Source organism: Nannospalax galili, unplaced genomic scaffold (genome assembly GCF_000622305.1).
Source record: "Nannospalax galili isolate Female #2095 unplaced genomic scaffold, S.galili_v1.0 scaffold1282, whole genome shotgun sequence".
NCBI classification, from domain to species: domain Eukaryota; kingdom Metazoa; phylum Chordata; class Mammalia; order Rodentia; family Spalacidae; genus Nannospalax; species Nannospalax galili.
The window spans coordinates 1,048,747-1,058,074 of NW_008348795.1; the positions used below are offsets into that span (position 1 = coordinate 1,048,747).

The 9,328-nt window shown below is 42.3% G+C and overlaps 1 protein-coding gene and 1 long non-coding RNA gene across 6 annotated transcripts in view; one reads left to right on the top strand and one right to left on the bottom strand.

The window, feature by feature from the left end:
• Nucleotides 1-2,430: 2,430 nt before the first annotated feature.
• Nucleotides 2,431-9,328, bottom strand: part of LOC103744323 — a 7,416-nt gene continuing 518 nt past the window's right edge. The window contains exons 2-3 of the long non-coding RNA XR_607702.2: nucleotides 5,961-6,054; nucleotides 2,431-2,623 (exon numbers count right to left, since the gene is read on the bottom strand). This is a non-coding gene — a long non-coding RNA (uncharacterized LOC103744323). The remainder of the gene's footprint in view (nucleotides 2,624-5,960; nucleotides 6,055-9,328) is intronic.
• Trmt9b (tRNA methyltransferase 9B (putative)) overlaps nucleotides 9,096-9,328 on the top strand; it is a 57,686-nt gene continuing 57,453 nt past the window's right edge. For 4 of the 5 annotated variants that reach the window (XM_008846060.3, XM_008846064.3, XM_008846061.3 and 1 more), the window contains exon 1: nucleotides 9,096-9,252. The gene's annotated coding sequence lies outside the window, so the exon portion shown is untranslated. The remainder of the gene's footprint in view (nucleotides 9,253-9,328) is intronic. The other variant, XM_008846067.3, reaches the window with a different exon arrangement.

Genomic DNA, 9,328 nt, shown 5'->3' on the forward strand with positions numbered 1-9,328 from the left:
ATTATAGGCCTGTGCCACCATACCCAGTTTTATTGAGTGCTGGTGACTAAGCACAGGGCTCTTTGCATGCTAGACAAGTACTTTCCTAATTGAGTTACATTTTCAACCCCTATTTTTCTTCTAAGAAAAAAAAATTCTATCTGGTCTTTTGGATTTTTTCAATCATTTTAATCACCCTCTTAGTGACTATCTTTACTTATTTTATTTCCTTTCCTTCTGTCATGTTAAATGGGAAAAAGCATGAACAAATTCCAGATCAACGGGTATGAGCACAGTTTATGTGAAAACCATATCACTGCTTTGCCCTTGATCATCTGTACACAAGGTTCTTTGTGGTCTCCAAGAAACAATCTCTGCCCTGGTCTCAGCTGCCTCCCTCAGACAGTGGGACAGCATCCATCTTTGCAGCTCTTTCTCATGTTAGTTTATATCTTGATTAAGATTTCCAAACATAACCAGCTTTTTCATATGATGCCTGAGGTAACACTACCAGGAGCAAAACAAGCAGAGGAGCTGTGCCAGCTGTGCTGGGAAGATGCCAGGCTTGTTCTTCATCCAAACACCCTGAGAAAAATCTGCGCTCTGCCAAGGAATCCAGCCCTGCAGAGGCCTGGAGCGAGTCTGCCCTGACCTCCTCTCTGATGTGTGGATTTCCTCTGCACAAGTCACTAAGGGCGAGCTGGCCTCTTTATTGGCCTATTTGGGGGCATAGAACTGTGTTTCCTGAAGGAGGCAGTCCAGTAAAATTTCAGAAATTTCTTCCTCTCCTTGAGTCTAAATATCTTCCCTGCCATTTGAATCTCTGGTCCAGTTCTGCTCTCTGTAGCCTCTTGGAATTAGTAAGTATTCTTCTTCCACATGGCAAGCTCTTCCTAAATTCCTTGCATGAATCAGTAGAAACCACTATTGACTAATTCCAAATCCAGGACTTTGAAACTCAGTTTTGACAAGAGGAACCTTCTACTACCTTTTGTGTCATAAATGAATCTGATGAAGGCACCAATTTCCCTCCTTTTCACAGATTTCCATAACCAAGCAAAACTGGCTTTAATTTTCAGAACTGTGACAGAATTCAGTGATTACCTAAGGCAGCTCTCACTTTTCAAATAAATAGCTTCAGGCCCAGAAGTCTAAAGTGAGATGGGGATTATAAATGCTGGTCGCTAATACTCTGGGGACAGTGCTGTAGCTGAGTACTTTTGTCTTGCTTGTTCTCAGTAGCTAAACTTCAATGATTGTAAATTGTTTACTAAACAATTTATTTTCACACATTTTTCTGAACGTATTCTCTAGTACGCTAACTCTTGGTAACATGCACTTGGACTTATTCTTTTTTAAAATATTTTATTTTTTAGTATTTCTATTTTATGTGTATGAGTGTGATGCCTGCATACATGTAAGTGCACCCATGTTCTGCAATGCTCACAGACGTCAGAAGAGGGCATTGGATTCCCCGAAACTGGAGTTAGGGACAGTTGTTAACTGCCATGTGGGTACCAGAAATTGAACCTGGGCCCTCTGCAAGAGCAATCTGTGCTCTTAACCAGTGAGCCATCTCTCCAGCCCAAGTACTTATTCTTAAATACTAATTTATTCTAAAATTTTCAAAGTTTGCATTCCAAAACTTTCCAAAATATGGGGCTAGAGAGATAACTCAGGCTGTGAAGTAAAAGTGGGGTTAGAGAGATGACCTGGGCTGTCAAGTACTTACCATGAAATCATGAGGCCCTGGTTTGGATTCCCAGCACCACACAAAAATCAGAAATGGGGTACATATCTATAATCCCAGGGTTGGGGAGGCAGACAGGCAGAATCCTGAAGGTTATTGCCCAACCAGCTCAGCCAAATTGATGAGCTCCAAGTTCAGTGAGAGACCCTGCCTCAAAAAACAAGGTGAAGAATGACTGAGGAAGGCATCGTACATCAACTTCTGGTGCCCACATGCACAAGCACCCATCATGTGCATACATACCTGCATGCATGTGTGCATATACCCTCATGACCATCCATATCACACACACACACACACACACAGACACACACACACACAGACAGACAGACAGACACACACACACACACACACACACCAAAAAGTATTATCAGGGAAAAATAAAAGACAACTATCTCAACATTTGCCCTCCATTTTTCCCAGACTATCACGTCTCTAGGGACCTTACAAGTTTGTGAGCCCACAAATGTGCACACACAGAGAGATCCTACCTCTCTACTTCTCTGTTTTTCCCCCCATGCTGACTTTCATAGGAACCCAACATCTTCCTTACAAACAGGTATATGCAATCCAGCCAGGGAAGCAACGTTTGACCTTACCAGGTATCTTACTTTCTTGTGGTAGAATACCCTGAAAAAAGCAGCTTAAGGGAAAAGAGGATTGTTTTGGCTTACAATTCCAGAGAGCTATCGTACCTCGCACCTCGTGGCAGAGAAGGTATGATGCAGGAGCAGAAAGCTGGCTTGTCACACTGCATCCACAAACAGGAAGCAGGGGGTGAACAGAAAGTGAAACCAGGCTATAAAGCCTCAAAGCCCAGCCATGGAGAGCTATTTCCTTCAGTGGCGTTGTACCTCCTCAAGGTTCCACAGCCCTCTCAAGCATTGCCAGCAGCTGGGGACCAAACATGCAAGCTCATGAGCCTACAAAGGAAGATTTCCCATTCGAACCACAACCTCTAATAAACAGCATGTAAATACAATGGGTAACTTAGCTAGAATCCAAGACAGGGCATAAGTGGAAAATGCATGTCTTTGACATGACCATGAATAGCTCTTTATAATGAGAATGCAGTGATCATTGTGACTACTGTCCATTAAACAACTGTAGATTCTAGCATCATAGCCTTTGAGGATGTAAAATGATAAGAAACAAGAGGGCAGCATGCTATCACTGTTTCTCACATATTTGATTGCTGACAGCAGGGATGCAACACCACAAGTTCTAGGGGAGAAGAGTGGCTGTAAATAAAGGCATGCTTTGCACCTAATTGTATGTACAATCCCTTCTCTTTAAACATACATAGAAGAGCATAAAAATGAAAATCCTGCTACTCAGGAAAAAACAGCTCGCAATATTTCAGCTTGCTTTCAGTATTTTTCTTGTACATATGAAAATACTTTTTACTAAGCCTCGTTTTCTATTTCCAGTACATTAAACTGTGTTCAGAATCATGACTTTGTTGTTTTTCTTGTTCCATTATTTACGGAACACATTCTCTGTTGGAAGAATTAATTGTTTCACAGTCTTTCTTTACCTATTGTGTCAGACAAGGTTTGTATTTCTGTGCTCTACCCATTCTAAGCTAAAGATAATGTGAGGGAGGGGAGAGAGAGAGAGAGAGAGAGAGAGAGAAAGAGAGAGAGAGAGAGAGATTACATTTGAAATTCTGTATCTGAGAGTGCTTCTTGGGAGAATTATGTAATAGCACTTGAAAAAAAAAAAGACAATACAAACCAAATGATGTGTATCACTCACTATTCCAGCAAAAAACTGATTCCAAGATCGTGGGCCCACAAATAATAGATGATAAAAGAGGAGGAATATGATGGTGAGAGAAAAAGGATATGGAGAAAATCTCCAAATGTCCTCAGAGACATTGGGTAAATAACATGAAGGACAGCTGCAGGGTGACCTAGTTTCTGAGAGGCAAAATAAACAAGGTTCCTCATTTAGAATAAACATAATGGAATGTAAGGAGCCAGATCACGGTCTGCACTATGGTTTATTTATTTAGGTATATAAGAAATAATGCTTCTAGGATAGCAAGTATTTTACACAGTGTCATGCTTCAACATTTGAGGACAGAGCTGCTCTGTTTTATTAACAGGCAATACAAAATCTCTCAGTTCTGGGAGAGACAGAGACATAGACAAATATTTGTTCCTCTAGCAAAACTCATCAAATCTTTCCTTGTGCATGGCTTCTGGCCAGATTTGGAGGACACAAGATGTATCCTTGGGCCAGTGTGGTGGCTCATCAGGTAAAGGCATTTTCCACTAAGCCTGATGACCTGAGTTTGATCCCTGGGACCCACATAGTAGGAGAGAATTGACCCCTGAAAATTGTCCTCTGACCTCCATACATTTACGGTGGTCCACAAATACACATATATACAGTAAATAGATATAATAGCAAAAAAAATAGGATGCATCCTCTACTTGTCCACCTTTGAGAAGACGGGGACATAAGAGATCCCATAACAACTGTGTAACTTTCCTTCAGGACACTGGTTATTGGATTAATCTCTGGCATCCCACAAGATTATTAGTGTCAGGGAGGATTTTATCTGTTTTCGCCATTGTTTTCCTGTCAGAGTGTTTGACATATAGATGTCCAGAGAATAGTTTTTGAATAAATATTTTTATAAAGGTTAATGATAACTGTGTAGCAGGATATAAAGAACTGTTAAATTCTTGGGAATAAGGAGATTAATTCTTAAAAAAAAAAAAAAAGCTAGAGGCTGGAGAGATGGCTCAGCAGCTAAGAACACCAGCTGCTTTTGAAGAAGATCCAGGTTAGATTCCCAGCACCCACCTGGTGGCTAACAACAATCTGCATATCCAGATCTAGGGGAATCTGATACCTCTCTGACCTCCTCAGGCATTGTAGCACATGGGTATACTTATAAACATGCAGGTAATACACTCATACACATAAAATAAAAATAATAGATAAAATATTTTAAAAGCTAAATAGTTTCATGGAAGAAATGACTTTGAAAGTTAAGAGATTATACTGTGGGGGGAGCGGAGACAAGAGAATTGTTGGGTCTTGCTGACTGTCAGCCTAGTTTTGAGAGATCCTGTCTCAAAGGTGGAGAGTGACAGGAGAACACACATCTGACATCTTCTGGCCTCCATATATGCATGCACAGGGGCATGAGCAGAAATATATGTGTGCATACACCACATACACTCTACATGTATTCACACGCCCCCACACCTCCACACAAAGGAAAGTTTAGGAGACCAAATAAAACTAGAAAGTGGTGGGATCTACACAACTAAAGTAGAAACAGTAAGAAGGATGGGGGAGTGGGGAGTAAATTAAAAAATATTGCAAAGCTAAAATAGCAGACAGTAGCTGCCAATGGGAAATAAAGAATAAGGAACAGGACTCTAGGAACACAGGAAGCCCTTGGAGGACATGGCTTCATCGAATAAAGAGTGATCAGCTTACTCAGGTCCACAGAGGGCACAGGGTCTGTTGCCAACGTGAGTCACCCTGAGGAAATGCCAGGCAAAACACCAATCATGCAGACCTGTAGTTTATGAGACCAGTTCAGAGGTACAGATTTTTTGAGACATCACAGTCTGTTCAGAAGCATTCACTGGATGGGTTCCAATCCAGATCCTCCTTCCAAGACATTTACTGGGAAAGGGGCTTGAATGACTGACACTATCACTGTCTGTAATGATCAGTTTTGATAGTGGACTTGACACAAGGTTGAACCACCTGGGAAGGGAGCCTCAAAGAATTCTCTGAATTGGGTTGGCCTCAGGGGTGCCTGTGAGAGATTTTCTTAGTGGTGTTAAGAGGTGGGAGACTTACCTGAATGTGGGTGGCACCATTTCTTAGGCAAGGTGAATGGAAAGGAGCGAGCCACTGAGCATAGCATGGATGTATTATTTAACTGCCTTCTGCTCCTGACTATGGGTATTAGAAGACTAGCTGTTTCAAGTTCCTGCCACTCCGACTTCCTACAGTGCTGTGCTATAACCTGGAATTATGAGGCAAATAAACCCTTTCCCCCTTAAGTTGCTTTGGTCAGAATATTTTGCCAGAACAACAGGAAATAAAAACAAGATGCTGTTTAGTACAGTATATACATCCATGGTGGTGTTTCCAGGTAACTGCCCCAGGACAAGCCAGGCAGTTCCTCTGGATAGACTCCAATATCTGACTGAGTTAACCATATGATGGGCAATGCCAGCCTGTACATAATTACCTTGTGGGTGTCCTTCTCAGAGTGTGGAAACAAGCAAGGCAGGGCCTGGGAGGTGAGATCTGCTGCCTCGGAAACATGTACTTAACCTAAAAAACTAATAAAGGGCTAGATCAATTACAAATGAGTAATAACATACAGTGAAATTGTATAATGTAAAAAGAATATACTTAATTATGCACTACAAGTTGAAGTGAACTATAAGTCCAGAAAGAAACAGGGACCATTTCTTCAGTCTTCCACAGTGGTCTGGTTTCTGTAGATACTATGTTAACACATACCATTACTTATTGTAAGAGAAAAACCTATTGTTTCTAATGAGACTCTACTTATTAGTAATAATTTCATGTGTACCATCACTGACATCTTTATATTATTTCCTTTCTCATTTTATTTTATTCAGTGTATGTGTGTGTGTGTGTGTGTGTGTGTGTGAGAGAGAGAGAGAGAGAGAGAGAGAGAGAGAGCATGCCACAATGCATCTGTGGAGGACAGATAACTTTTTCCACCATGTGGGCCCTGGGAGTGACCTCAGGTGATCATCAGTGTTGGTAGCAAGTGCCTTTACCCTCTGAGCCATCTCACTGGCCCACATTATTTTGGTCACACACAAATTCTCCATTCTAACAATTCAGGCAAAGAAATTCCATAGGACTCGTTATGACTACCAAAGAGCAAAAAAATCAGTATTTTTTTTGATGAAAAGTGTCAAGCATCAAAAATAATGAGGTAATAATACAACCCCTCTCCCCAGATCCCTACCCAAGAGCCACAACTGTGAGTGTTTAGACACTCATAAAACACATGTTTTGTCTAACCTATTTTTGCTGAGCTATGAAGCACTCATGTGCAAAAGAACATATTTTTTTAGGTCCCCCTGTTTCTCTAGTGTACAAATATTCTTTCCATATCCACCATCATCACCAAAATTCTGCTAATGGCCAAGAAATGAATACCTCTTATTACAGCCTCAACTGCAATAATCAATTTTTCTCTTTGCTTCCAAACAAGGAATTGGTAACTCCAATCTACACAGTATGGTAGAGTGTCCAACTTGTAGCCCATGGACCACATGTGTCCCCAGATAGCCATGAGTGTGGCCCATTTCATTTGTAGATTATATCATGTTATAAAGTCAAAGGGTTGCCCACCTTACAGAAATTTGTTTTGGCCAGTTTGTGAACTCCCAGAAAAGACATGCAAATATTTTACACACATTTGTTATATAGAATTCCAGAGTGTCTATCCCGCTGTTCTAGAAACCTGTTTCCTGTACAAAGTTAAAAACCTCTGAAAACCCACTCAAATGATGCACCTCTTAGCCAATTCTTCATAGCAAAACCTTGCACCTATTCTTTCACCAGGATGTCCCCTCACCACTTCACCTGTAATTGACTTCCCTCATATTTCTTGTGAAATTTACACCAGGCTGCTCTTTCACTCTAGTGTTTATTAGGCACCTGCTCTGTGCCAAGCACTGCACTAAATGCTGTGTTGTGCACTGTTAGAAGAGCAAAGGCCATTTCAATATCTAAGATACATTCTGTTCATTATAGTTGTAGCTCCCTTGAATAGACACAAAAACAAGCAGTGGCCTTCCTGCTGGCATTGAGTTCAAGAAGAAGTAAATCAGTCTCATAATCCCCCACACCCCTTTTTAATGGAAGGAGATGCCTATAGAGAAAGGAAATGCCTATTTGGTTATCCTTGGCAATGCAGGAGAAGCCCAAAGGGAAGTTCTCCCTACTCTACCCCAACAGACTGAGCACTGGAAAACTATTTCAGAATCAGAAGCTATCCAATCTTCACTAGCCCTCTGAGTAGCACTTGAAGCATACTTTGTCTTTGAGAGAGCTTAGCTGGGTCCCCACAAATACCCATGACCCAACAAGAAGTACCCCCTATGGAATCAGAAGCATCAGCCTCTTACCCAAAAGGCCAACGTGCTGGGTTTTGATTTTGAGAACATGTATTTTTAAAGGTACACAGGCCCCCTCCCTCTAATAACTGTGCTGTCAGGGTTGGAGAGTTGGCTCAGCAGTTACCAGCACCGGCTACTCTTTCAGAGGTCCTGGGTTTGGTTCCCAGCACCCACAAGTTGGCTAATAACCGTCTTTTAACTCCTGTACCAGGGATCCAATGCCCTCTTCTGGCCTCCACAGACATTTTATTTATTTATTTATTTATTTATTTATTTATTTATTTATTTATTTATTTATTTATTTATTTATTTATTTATTTATTTATTTATTTATTTATTTATTTATTTATTTATTTATTTATTTATTTATTTATTTATTTATTTATTTATTTATTTTTGTCTTTTTGAGACAGGGTTTCTCTGTAGCCTTAGCTGGCCTGGAACTCACTATATAGACCAGGCTGGATTTGAACTCATAGAGATCCACCTGCCTCTGCCTCCCAAATGCTGGGATTAAAGGAGTGGGCCACCACGCCCGGCGTTCCACAGACATTTTATAACATAGATCAGCTTACAAATATGAGGGCAAAACACTCATACACGTAAATTAAAAATAACACTTAAGCCGGGCGTGGTGGTGCACGCCTTTAATCCCAGCACTCGGGAGGCAGAGGCAGGCGGATCTCTGTGAGTTCAAGGCCAGCCTGATCTACATAGTGAGTTCTAGGACAGCTGGGGCTACAGAGAGACCCTGTCTCAAAAAGACCAAAAAAAAAAAAAACCCCATAAAAAAACTATGCTGTTTACTAGAAGTTGCAGGTTATTAGCTAAGACTCTGATAGAAAGTAATTAACACTATTATCACTGAAGTAATGGTCTATGTCCCATTTTAGATATGAACTTCTACGTTCCATCCGGTACTGTGACATGTGCACCCTTGATGGGGCTCATCTTCGCAAAATATTGAAAGTGTTAAACATGTCCTTTTAGTGAAAAGATCTGGGGGATCTACTCAGAGACTGCCTGGACTTGATCCCTCCGACCTTATCCCATGTGGCCAGGTTATCCTTTGGGGACTTAGTAGGTGGATCCCAGGACCAAAGAGCCGCGCTCCAGGGTCACGTTGGTGTCACCCAGGTTGTATCCGCCTGGGCCACCCGGTACGACCGGCTGTCTGGCTGAGAAGAGCAAGGAGGTTGGAAGGTCACCCGGATCCCAGGCGGGGCCCGCGCCTCACTCCCTGACACGCCCGGGCGGGGCGAACGCGGGCACCAGACGGATGGCGACGCTGCCGGGCCCGCCTCGCACCCGGGCTCCCCGGAGACTCCCCTGAGGCCCAGGCTGGGCGGGAGCGCGGCCGCCTCCCCTGGAGAGGTGAGGGCGGGGCGGGGAGGCGAGGGCGCGGGGCGGGGACGGCGGGCGGCCGCAGCGGCTGACACGAGCCGAGCCG